This window comes from Dasypus novemcinctus, chromosome 18 (genome assembly GCF_030445035.2).
Source record: "Dasypus novemcinctus isolate mDasNov1 chromosome 18, mDasNov1.1.hap2, whole genome shotgun sequence".
Classification (NCBI taxonomy): Eukaryota; Metazoa; Chordata; class Mammalia; order Cingulata; family Dasypodidae; genus Dasypus; species Dasypus novemcinctus.
Window position 1 is genome coordinate 13,967,415 of NC_080690.1, and position 12,463 is coordinate 13,979,877.

The 12,463-nt window shown below is 45.6% G+C and overlaps 1 long non-coding RNA gene across 1 annotated transcript; it reads right to left on the minus strand.

The window, feature by feature from the left end:
* Positions 1–11,622: 11,622 nt before the first annotated feature.
* LOC131274300 (uncharacterized) lies at positions 11,623–12,097 on the minus strand. The gene is made up of 2 exons (XR_009181515.2): positions 12,004–12,097; positions 11,623–11,728 (listed from the first exon to the last, which is right to left on the minus strand). It is a non-coding gene; the product is annotated as an uncharacterized lncRNA (long non-coding RNA).
* Positions 12,098–12,463: the final 366 nt, after the last annotated feature.

The window sequence follows — 12,463 nt, forward strand, 5'->3', positions numbered from 1 at the left end:
AGATGGTCTCAGGAAGCTTCTGTTCTGCAAAGTCTTTACAAAGTGGGCTTGCACGAGTTACTGTGCTTTCCGGGTCCCATGTCCTGCCGGACAGAGAAGGGACTGGATCCTTGCAAGCTGGATCTTCCTGGGATCGCCTTTGCCCCTTTCCCTCCTCCTCAGCCCTTCTGCCCCATGGCCACCTTTTCCCATGGGCCAGCACCTGCCCGAATGAATAATGGAAAAGGGGGAAGGACATGTAAATAGAATCTAAGGCAACAAAGCCAAGTCCACCTATAATAACAATGCTCAAAGAGGTTTAAATGGCTCACGTGTTGTCTTGCTTCACAGGAGATACAGCCTGGAGGGTCTCAACACTAAGCTGGAGCCAGGCGAGAAGGATATTTCCCACCCCCAAACCACAAGCAGGGGTTTCAGCCGTCCTGAGCCCCAACCAGGTGGGAGAGATGGCTCTGTGGGGTGTGTCCAGGTGTGCCGGGCGTGGATAGCTGGGAAAGTCCAAGCTGGTCAGAGATGTGTCATGCCCCATCAAGAGCCACAGCACCAGTGAGGTTCGCAGGAGGATCGCATGTGTGCCGGACGCAATGGGGCAGCTCCAAATCTAGCGTCATGATGGACCAGTTCAAGAAGGTCTTTCAGAAGCAGCTTCATAACCCCTGACTTGGCACCAGATGAATCTCCCACAGGATATAGTCCTTGTTGAACAAGTTCATCTTCCCACTTCCAAGCTCACTGCACGTTGGATGCCAATGCCACCTCAAGACAGAGTTTAAGTCGCTGTGAGTGAACAGAGCCATGATTGGGAGGACATCAAGGCCACATGGCAGCAGATGCAAATGGACTAACTCAGTGAAGGGAGGCCTCCGCAGCAGCAGGGCAAGTGGCCAGAGGCACCGGTGGCCCAACCCACATCTGAGACCGCGCCCTCAGCCCATCACCCCACCACCAACCATCCCACAAGAGCCCGTGAAGATAAGATGGCAGGGCCTCCAGGTTCATCCCCTCACCCCCCACAGTGCAGCCTGGGACTGTTGTCAGGCACCAGCACAGGCAGAATCCGCAGATCCCTGTGCTGAGCCACTACGGGGAGGAGCTACCCCTCCATAATCACTGCATCTCTACGGTTTCCTGATGACCTTCAGCCTCTGCTCCAAGAAGGATGTCTGGATGCTGGAGAGCAAGCCCAAGAGCACCTGAAACAGGAGGACACTTGGGAAATGGACACTTGGGAAATGGACAAGGGGCCGCCACAGGGGCCCTGTGTATTAGGGGCCTTAAGCCAGAAAGGCTAAATGAGGACACAGACCCTGTGACTGCCCCAGCCACCAGCATCTTCCTCACATTGCTCATGTTCTCATGGTGTAATCCTTGACCACACAGTCATACCAAGGTCTTGTTAGCCTAGGCAGCAGCAGCCCTGGACAGAGCTAAGCAGACCAAGAAGGGGTACCAGGACTCGCCGTCTAGGTCACTGGAGATGACAGCATGGACTAGGTCCTGGAGCTGGTTCCCCACAACCTATCTACAGCCCCGTTATGCCCTTGGTGCAGGCAGGACACGGGAGCATCACCAAGCTGAACAGCACCTCTCAGCTCTAAAGGATAGGGCCAGTTCAGTGATAACAAGGTCCAGGTGTAGCCAGGACAGTTCCACCTTTGGGACCGGCTCACCCATATGGACACTGGCAACAGGGGAGCCTTAGGTGGACAAGGTGGGAGTGGATCCCAACCACTGCTCCTCTCATCAGGGTGTCAAGGAGCCTCCATGCCCCAGTGCCTAGAGGAGGAAAGTTAGAAGCGGAGGGCACCTTCCCAACCAGAGCTCCCCTGATACACTCACTGCAGTCTGCAGTGGCTGCAGCAAGTAGTTCTGACCCTTTCAAGGGGCCACCACCCCCTCCTGTCCCCTACCCTGGTGCTAGATTTCCTGCAGTTCCCCTCAAGTACTCCTTGGTTTGGCAGTTGTTGTCACTGCAGCCAGAAGCCCTCTTCATGCCCTTTAGACACAAAACAACAAAACCTGGCTCCAGCATAACCAGTTCCCACCAAACCAACACTTCCTACATAATATTGGTTGTCCTGAGGATTGCAGTAAGACCAAACTTTTTTTTAATGTGCTAAAAATTTTGAGAACACAGAATATGATGTGTAGAGTAAAATGTTATAGATAAGTGTGTGTCATTGACCTCCAGCCAAGACAACCAGGAATTATTTACAGCTCATTGCAGTGAGAGAATGCACAAAATGGAACCCCAGGGCATCTCAGTAAACGGGGTGCTATAGGGCCTTATGATAGGATTTGAACTTGTGTTAGATGGTTTTGGGATGGGTTCATGGAAGGGGGTGTTGCTTTAGATTGTGTGCTGTCTAGAAGGAGGGTGATTTGTTGTCTTAATAAATCTTAGATATATGAAGGGGAAACTAGAGTTAGGCTACAGGCATAGCTGGTAAAGAAGGAGCAGTCACTCATAATGGGTGAGAGAAGGGGATAGATGGTATTTTGTGGCTCAGTGTTCATAGTTGTCTGTATTCAAACATGAGTACAAGGTGGACTTTATTCTGTCTTTTTCCATCACTATCACAGAGTGGCCTTTTCTGAGAATCCTGGCTGGGGGTGCCAGGCCAGCGCCTGGACGTGAGGGCTTGCTTTACTCTTTCTCGTACGTACAAATGAAGAGGGAAGGCAGGGATGAGCTGGAGAACTGCAGCCCATCTGCTAGGGTCTGTTCTAGAATCCAGGTCTGAAATAGAAACAAGAGGGGGAAACCCCATCAGAAAATAATGGGGCCCCAGCGAGCCCGGGAGACACCCAGGAAGAGCCAGTGTCCGGGCAGACAGCGAGGCCAGGACTGGGCCCCTGAGGGCTCTCCCTCTCCAGGATCTCCCTATATCTGGCCTGAGCTCCCCTCCACGGGGAGCAGATGTCGCTTCCTTGCCTTCTCCCCTCTCATCTGCCCACTGCCATCTCCTCCCCCTTCCACATCAACCAGCTCAGCCCCCAAACTGCTTAAATGTCAGCAGAGAAGGACCGAGAAGGGTTTAGGGCTGGGAAGTTCTGAGCCTCCCTCCCTGCCAGATGCCCACTTGGGGAGCTTCAGGAAATAGGAGAAGCCAAGTGGGAGCCTCATTGTTGTGCCACAGCGGCTGCCTTTAGGCGCATTAGGAACATTCCAAAGAGGAAACAGATATGCAGTAGAAATTTCTACCACGAAAAGCACTTTGCATTAAAGATTCACAGCACTGAAAAGTGATTTAATTCAGAAAAACAAATGACTTTGGCTCTGATTCTGCAAATAAGTCTTAAACCATGCAAGAGGAAGCAGCAAATGACACTGTGCCCATTGGATCCAGCAGGGGAGGTGGCACTGAGTGCCTTGGCCAGCACATTCACTTGAACGCCAGGTCCCTGGCTGACCAAGTCATCATTCTCACAGTGCGCTGCCTCTCCTTGAGAAAAGTTTCCTTGTGGGTGTACAAAGTTTCTTTATGAAACTAGCTTTGGGGCTCTGAGGGAATTTTTTTTTTCCCCAGGAGGGTATATCTTCTTTCCATTTCCCAGATTTTCTTCTCTAATTTTTTATCTGCTCTCTGTGTCATTCACTGCATGTTCTTCTGTGTCTACCTGTATTCTCATCATGTGGCCCAGGGAACCGATCCTGGGACCTTCCAGAGTGGGAAAGAGGCGATCATTCTCTTCCACCACCTCAGCTCCCTGTTCTGCTACATCTCTTATTATCTCTCCTCTGTGTCTCTTTTTGTTGCATCATCTCACTGTGCCAGCTCTCTATGTCGGCCAGCACTCCTGCATGGGGTGGCACTCCCACGTGGGCCAGCTCGCCATGTGGGCCAGCTTGCCTTCACCAGGAGGCCCTGGGCACCAAACCCTGGACCTCCTAGATGGTTGACAGGAGCCCAACTGCTTGAGCCACATCCACTTCCCTCTAATTTTAATAAGGAAAATAAGAAGAGCTTAGTAATTACTAAATGCTAGTGGGTGTTCCCACTGGTATATAAGGAAACACAGGACTGTTTCCTTATTCATGTTTTTAAATTTAAATTGTCAGATTTTAAAAGAATATTATATTGAAACTGATGATAGATTCTAGCCCATTTTGTGTAAAACCAAGGAAGTGGATTTTTTATTTCTCTGTGGCCAACATTGCTACTTCATTCACATATGGCTCCACATATTCCGGGCACATACATTTTAAAATAACATAGGGAAGCGGACTTGGCCCAGTGGATAGGGCGTCCGTCTACCACATGGAAGGTCCGCGGTTCAAACCCTGGGCCTCCTTGACCCGTGTGGAGCTGGCCCACGTGCAGTGCTGATGCGTGCAAGGAGTGCCGTGCCACGTAGGCGTGTCCCCTACGTAGGGGAGCCCCACGCACAAGTAATGTGCCCTGTAAGGAGAGCCGCCCAGCACAAAAGAAAGTGCAGCCTGCCCAAGAATGCACCACACACATGGAGAGCTGACATAGCAAGATGATGCAACAAAAAGAAACACAGATTCCCGGTGCTGCTGATAAGGATAGAAGCAGTCACAGAAGAACACACAGCAAATGGACACAGAACAGACAACTCCGGGGGGGGGGGGGGCGAGAAGGGGAGAGAAATAAATTAAAAATTAAATTAAATTTTAAAAATTAAACTGGGATCTTTAAAAAAAAATAACGTACATTTTAAACCTTAACTCAGGGTCTATCTGAGCTCCTCATTCTGTGCTCATTCACATACCACAGAACGAGCAACTCCTCCTTGGTGGAGGCACCAACTACGTATAAATTAAAGAGGCTAATTACATGGCTGGATTATTTACAGCGAATACAGTTAGGTGGTAAGCAAAACGTGGTCCATCCATAAAGTGAAATAATATTTGGCCATAAAAAGAACGAAGCACCGATACATGCTACAACACAGATGAACCTTGAAAACATTACCCTACATGAAAGACGCCAAACAAAAAGGGCTACATATTGTCTGTTGCCCTCAGTTTGAAGTGTCCACAACAGTCAGATCCATAGAGAAAGATTAGTGGTTGCTGGGGGATGGGGGGACAGGGGGGTAGACAGGACTGGGTGTAGGGAAGCATGGGGAATGCCTGCTGATGAGTATGGGACTTCTTTTTGGGATGATAAAAATATCCTGGAATTAGTAGTGATGGTTACATAAGTTTGTGAATACTAAAAGCCACTGAATTGTACACTTTTTTAGGTTTTTTGTTTTTGTTTTAATTGTACACTTTAAAGTGGTGAATTTTGTGCTGTGTGAATTATATCTCAATAGAGCTGTTATTTTAAAAAGAATAAATTTTAACAAGACTTAAGAGAATAGTTGTACAGTGTTCCACTACCTGGATAAGTGAGTGTGCAGAGGAAGCTTTTCATAAGACAATTAACATTGCAAAATTATGTAAAGTGAAATGACAAATGGAAATGTCACACACTAATATGAAATTTTAAATCATTAGTATATCACTCATCAATATTTTCTAGGACAGAGGCCACAAGTTTGAGATTAAAATGGTCTAGCTGACTATAACTTAAATATTCAACAAAGTATTTTCACCAACAAAGAATATACCCTGCATTCAATTTTGCAAATGAGCATATTAACATATGTTGGAAATTTCTTCAAAAGTATAGAGCAAAAGATATAATTTGATTATGTGGCTAATAAAAAGACTGTAAAACGTAACTTGAAAACATCCATTCATAGCCAGGTGTTTATTTTTCAGTCAGTCAGAAAACGACACCAACTTTAAGGAATATCACTTAACCTTGGCCAAAAGGTATTATACACAACTTCTATATAGATCTTACTGGTAAATTTGGAACTCATTCACCTAAAAGGAATATTAAAATTTAGTAATTTGCCAATCACTTATATAATATTGCTAGTAATAAAAAGATTATGTTTTGGGGAAGTGGATGTGGCTCAAGTGATCGGCTCCCCCTCTACCATATGGGAGATCCAGGGTTCAATTCCCAGGGCTTCCTGGTGAAGGCAAGCTGGCCCATGCAGAGAGCTGAGCAGCAAGATGACACAACAAAAAGAGACACAGATTCCTGGTCCTGCTGACAAGAATGCAAGCAGACACAGAAGAACACACACCAAATGGACACAGAAAGCAGACAACAGGGGATGGGGAGAAATAAATAAACAAATAAATAAATAAATCTTTAAAAGTAAATAAATAAATGAAGAAGTTCCCAAAAAATGTGAAAAGCCTCAAGAATATTAACTTTTTAAAATACCATTGATACAGTTTCATATATTACTTTTCATTCAATACAGGAATGCTTCCACAACTGGATCATACATATGTGATCATAAAGTACCAGAAGCATCTCCGTATCAACAGATCAGTTAAGCTGCCATGGCTGAGATGCTGATAAATTTGGAGACTGTATGAGACCTCCGGTAAATATAGTTTGGGCTGACACCTTGAAATTTTCACTCAAGTAGCCAGACCAACATTATAATAAACTTTCCAATTTCCTTTATTACCAGCTTTTATGCCATATCACATCTTCTTACTTCTGGTTTTGCATTTGTGCTAACACGTACTTCATCCATCACTGAGTAATAATCTCAATCAGCCCTTCCTAAACCCCAACATATAACACACAAGATATAAATGTAAATACCTTGTTCATAAATATCCTTCTGTTTTGTCTAAGAAAAACATTGCTTGCCATTATGAAACCTGAAGTGTTCTAAATATTCTATCAATAGCAGTAAATAAAAATGACCTCATAAAACCTACCCCTGGATCAAAAAACTGGAGTAAGATGCTCCAGGGTCTGACCCCGAAAGAAGTTTTAAACACCAAACAAGAGCTGGCAGAACCATCTTCCTCAAAGCTCTGGAAAGCAGTTAAAGGTTTGCAGTACCCGGGTGAATGCCAAATCAAGAAAAGACAACTTAAAGTAGGAGGATCTCAATGCTCCCTTTCTGCTCCCCACCCCCACCCTGTCCCCACCCTGGGTTGGCACAGAACTGGCTGTGCTTCCAGCGCAATCCCCTGATGCCAGTTCCGGAGGGAGCAGAGGAACCCTTGTGCACATGCTGGATGTGTTTTTGTCCATGCCAGTCTGTCTCGTAGCACACTGAGGGTCTGAGGCAGGACACTCATCCTGGGCTTGCCATCCTGGAACTTGCGCTGCACCCAGAGGTGGTTCACAGAGCCTTCCTAGGGAGAAGAGTCGAATCTCTGCACCCTGGGGCAGGGGATTGCTGACTGTGGACTATACAATGTGGCTTGTGGGACCATGAGGCAGCAAAAGCTTTCCTGGGGAAAAGGGGACATTCAGATACACGTAAGCAGGGGAATTCCTAGGGCCATGTGTGCGTGCCCAGGACAAGGCAAATATACTGAAAAGACAGGAAGGTCCTATGCTTTTGCCTTGTTCTATTCTCTAAAATTGTTAGAAAAGCTGAGCTCTCAAGGAGAGAACGCTCACGGGCCAATCTGCAAAGATTGGGAAAGGCGTTTTCTTTCAGTTTTGTTTTGTGTTTTTTATTATTATTTGTTTTTGCTGTTGCTATTGTTGTTGTTTTGTAAGCTCCCAGCATTCAAAGAAACCTCTTTCATGACACTAGGAGGATAAAAGTTTAAGGAACAGATGCCTCCATAGCTGAATTCCAGAGATCACACATTAAAATATCACAGTGTCCAGGTTCCAACAAAACATTACAAAACACACAAAGAAACAAGAAATAGTGGCTCATGCAATGAAACAGGATAAAGCATTAGAAATCATCAACAAGGATGACCAGATTTTGGACATACCAAAGGCCTTTTAAAAACTGTCCTAGGGAAGCAGATATAGGTCAATTGATAGAGCATCAGCCTACCATATGGAGGGTCCAGGGCTCAATACCCAGCGCTTCCTGACCCATGTGGTAAACTGGCCCATGTGCAGTGCTGCCATGCACAAGGAGTGCCGTGCCACGCAGGGGTGCCCCCACATAGGGGTGCCCCACATGCAAGGGATGCACCCTGCAAGGAGAGCCACCCCATGCGAGAAAAGCACAGCCTGCCCAGGAATGGCATTACACACATGGAGAGCTGATGCAGCAAGATGATACACCTAAAAAGAGATGCAGTTTCCTGGTGCCGCCTGCAAATGCAAGCAGACACAGAAGAACACACAGCAAATGGACACAAAGAGCAGACAAAGAACTAAAATAAATACGGAAAATGTTAGCTAAAAATGAAGTGAACAGAGAGAGAAACCCTGGAAAGGAGTGAAACAGAGCTGAAGACCATGATAACAGAAATAAAAACTTCCCTAGAGGGGTTCAGCAGCAGATTGGAGCTGGAAGAAGAATCAGTGAACTTGAAGTAAGCCAATTGAAATCTTTCTGACTAGGAGCAGAAAGAAAAAAGAATTTTAAAAAGTGAACTGAATCTCTGAGATCCGCAGGGAACCATTAAGTGTACTAAAATACACTTTATATTCATTGAATCATACAATATGTAGTCCTTTGTGTCTGGTTTCTTTCACATAGCATAATGGATTCTTGGGTTTTTGGTTCTTGGTTTTTCTGCCTGATATTAACATACATTTGTTCAGTTTTGAAGAGTCTTACATATGCAATATTACCAATATTCATATTTCACATGAAGTTTCATTATACTATACAGTCTCATATTATATTTTTTAGCTTTCCTTCTAGTAATAAACAGGATCTTAGACTTTTCCTTTCAACCACCGTCATTCCAATATAATAGTAATGCTAGTTACAAACGCTATAATGTGTTTTCACCTTTTCTATTCATTTCCAAAGATTAACAAACAACATTTTAACAATTCTGCACAGATTAACCCTCAGTTTTCCATTCTCTAACCTCACTCTATTTTCTGGTGACCTATATTCTAGTCATTAACTATGAATTTATACAATATATTTAATTCATTATAGCACAATCATACAGTATTTGACCTTTTGTGTCTAGTGTCCTCCAGGTTCATCCATGCTGTCAAATGCTTCATGATTTCATTTCTTCTTACAGCTGCAAAATAGTCCATTGTGTGTATACACCACAGTTTGTTTATCCATTCATCAGTTGATAGACACCTGGGTTGGTTCCAACTTTCAGCAATTATAAATAATGCTGCTGTGAACATCGATGTGCAGATGTATGTTCGTGTCACTGCTCTCAGTTCTTCTTGGTGTATAGCTAGTAGTGGTATTGCAGAGTCATGTGGCAAGTCTACATTCAACTTCCATAGGAACTACCAAACAGCCCTCCACAGTGGCTGTACCATTCTACATTCCCACCAACAGTGAACAAGTGTTCCTATCGCTCCATATCCTAACACTTGTAGTTTTCTGTCTCTTTTATAGTGGCCATTCTAATAGGTGTGAAATGATAGCTCATTATAGTTTTTGACTTGCATTTCCTTAATCAGTAGTGATGTTGAACACTTTTTTCTTCCTTTTTTTTTTTTTAACCATTTTAAAATTAGGCATTTAGGGCTTGATTCTTGGTTAAACCTGTTCTTGGTCTTTAGGATTGTCGCTGTAAGTTGCACAAATCTGGGCCATGGACCCAGTAAAAGGTTACAGACCCACTTCCAAGGGCCTTGGGGAGGGAGGCTGTATAGGCCAGAAAAACTTCTCTAATTCACTTTTTTTTTACGTTACCAGGGCTGGGAATTGAATACTGGACCTTGTATGCATGAAGCCAGCACTCAACCACTCAGGCACGTCGATTTCCTCACCTGCACTTCCTTGGTCCACTACCTCGTCTTTGTTCCACCAGCAGATGGCGCTCTTCCACAGCCTTCTCAGTTCAAAGTCTGGTCTGAGGGTATTTGCAGCAAAATCCACAGTGATAAGGTAACAGAAGAACCTGCCTGGAGGCTACTCAGAGCCTGGCAATTCAAACTTTCTCACAGTTATCCGTCCTTTGCTGGCAGCTCCCTCCCTTTTCCCAGGTAGGAAATAATTCACTCCCCACTGCATCCTCAACAAGTCCTGGCCAGTAAGGAGAGTGCTTGAAGGGTGGGATCTCTTTAGTCCTGTGCTGGCTCCCGGAGCAAACAGTGGTGCAGCCACACCCTGCTGGGAAGGGCTCCTGGGTCACAGCAGACCAAATCTTTTGGCCAAAAGCTGGATCAGCCTTAGGTTGATCCCTCTCTCTCCTGTGTCCTGGGGAGGTGGATCCCTGCGGTTCTTCTGTCCATGGCTGCTGGCCAGAGGCCAGAGAATTCAAAGCTGTCTGCTTTGGGGGTGGGGGGAAGGGGACAGCAACTGCAGTTGCAGGTTTTACTCACAGTCTTTCCAGCAAGATACTTTTCCTTTGCTCCTCTGTCTTCTGGATGGTGTCCAGCCTTCCCCTGGTATCCTAAACCCTAAAACATTTTTTCCCCAGGCCGTTTCTGCCTGTCCTCTAGCTATTTTTCTGGGAGAGAAGTGAGTCCTGTGTCTCTCTAATCTGCCATCTTCCAGGAGGTCTTCACGTATATGATACAAGTTAAAACCTCTTTCTAATTGTTGTATTTCATTTTTATTTACCAGAAATATAAAGGATTCATAAATCATTGTTATATAATTAAAATGAAGGATAGATTGAATAAGCAATGCTTTTTTTTAAAATTTTTTAAATCAAAAGTCCTCAGGCAGGGACACAAAATCCCAAAGATTAAAAATTTTGGATATGGGAAAATATTAGTAGAAACAATGCCATTGGGTCCATGGTTGCTGACAGAAAATAAAGAAAATGCATCGTATCTGAGAACGCAAAGTTGATTTCCTCCATCTTTATGCCCATCCAGAGAAACACATACGTGATATTATTAGATTCAGAGATGGAAAAATGATGCAAAAGGTAACATGATAAACCAAAGAGAAGAGCTGAATCTAGAACTGAGACAGGTCTGTCCTGTTCTCTGGCAGAAGCAGACACAGGGATTGTAGCCTTTGTGCTTTCTCAGCTGCTGCATGTTGGAGAATGAAGGCAACAGCTCTAGGTTGAAGCACCAAGAACCCCAAGCTCTGCCCCTGGCCATCCTGGGCCAGAGAGGGAAGGAGGGCTCTCCATCTGCTGGTGCTCAACTTAAAGAAGGGAGAAAGGACCCGAGGCCTGACTTCATCCTCTATCCCTCGGGACTCCTCCCCAGAAGTCCCAAGTAGCACTGGGGTCAGTGGTCATCTATGGCCAGCCACATGGTATTCCCACAGAATCCTGACTTCCAAGTTGTCCCCTCCATGTCATCGCTGCTCCCCACCATGACCCCAAGGGGTACAGATGGGATGACCTGCACTTTTAGAATGCACAAAAAAATACCTGGAGGAATTTTTTATGGGACTGATGTTTCCCTGAGCAAGGAGCCCAAAGGGCTTCTCTCCCTTCCCCCAACTCTAGGTTCCCTAACTCAGTGATGGCCCAATACTTTCAGGCATGTTCCATACATGATTCTCCCACCAGAATCCACAAACCCAGGCCCAGGCATGCAATCTCTGCTCCAAAATAATCAGTTTCCTCCAAGGAAACATTCCAGTATTTTGTTGGACGTCCCTGGGGCTTTTCAGGAGTGGGCTAACTAGGCCTCCCAACTGAACGCATTTTTCTACCCTAACAGTACTGCAGACACAAGATTCAGTGTGTGAATTTCTTAAATAGATGTTTATTTATACGTGTACACACAGTTCAGTTAAAATATTGGTAGTTTATTGGCAGGGGCCATCGTGGTGTCTGCTGTTTACACTGGGACTAGGGTAGAAAGAAGGGAAAGAAAAATCTGTCAGGAAATAATGAATCCGGATGAGCCTGACTTGGGCAAGAGGGAAGTCTGAGCAGGAGTGGCCTCCAGGAATTCAGCAAAGGGCGGAGCCAGGGGCCAGGGAACCAGGGACCCCTGGTTGTTCCCTTTAGGGCCACTCCCACCCCAGCCTCTCCTGAGGCCTGACCCTCCCCTCCATCAGGAACAGATGTCACTTTCCTCCCATCTCCCATCTCCCCCCACTCACACCCGCTCCCACACCCACCATCTCAGTCCCAGAAACTGCTTAAATGTCAGCCCCGCAGGGCTCAGGGCTGGGAAGTCCTGAGTGTCCCTCGCTGCCAGATGCCAACATGGAGAGAGTCATGAAGTGAGACAAGCCGAGCCCTCCCCCACATTCTGATGCAACAGTGGTTACGTTATGACACGCTTGGGAGCATTCCAAAGAGCAAGTGAAATCAATGTGAAATTGAAATTTCTACCATTGTAAGGGTAAGGCCACATTAGGAACTTAGGGATAAAGGCCACATTGAGAAAAATAAGAATTGCAGGTGCCTTCAGATAAAATTTTAAAGCTTCTCACTTAATGAGGGAGGAAGCAGCTGTACAGGAACCAGCAGCTGAAATGGGAGCTGTTCACCTGATAAGAAGGGAGGAAGCAGCTGCAGAGGAACCGGTAGATTAGACCGGACGGTGCGCACAGGAGGTGGCTTTTCCAAAGGCAG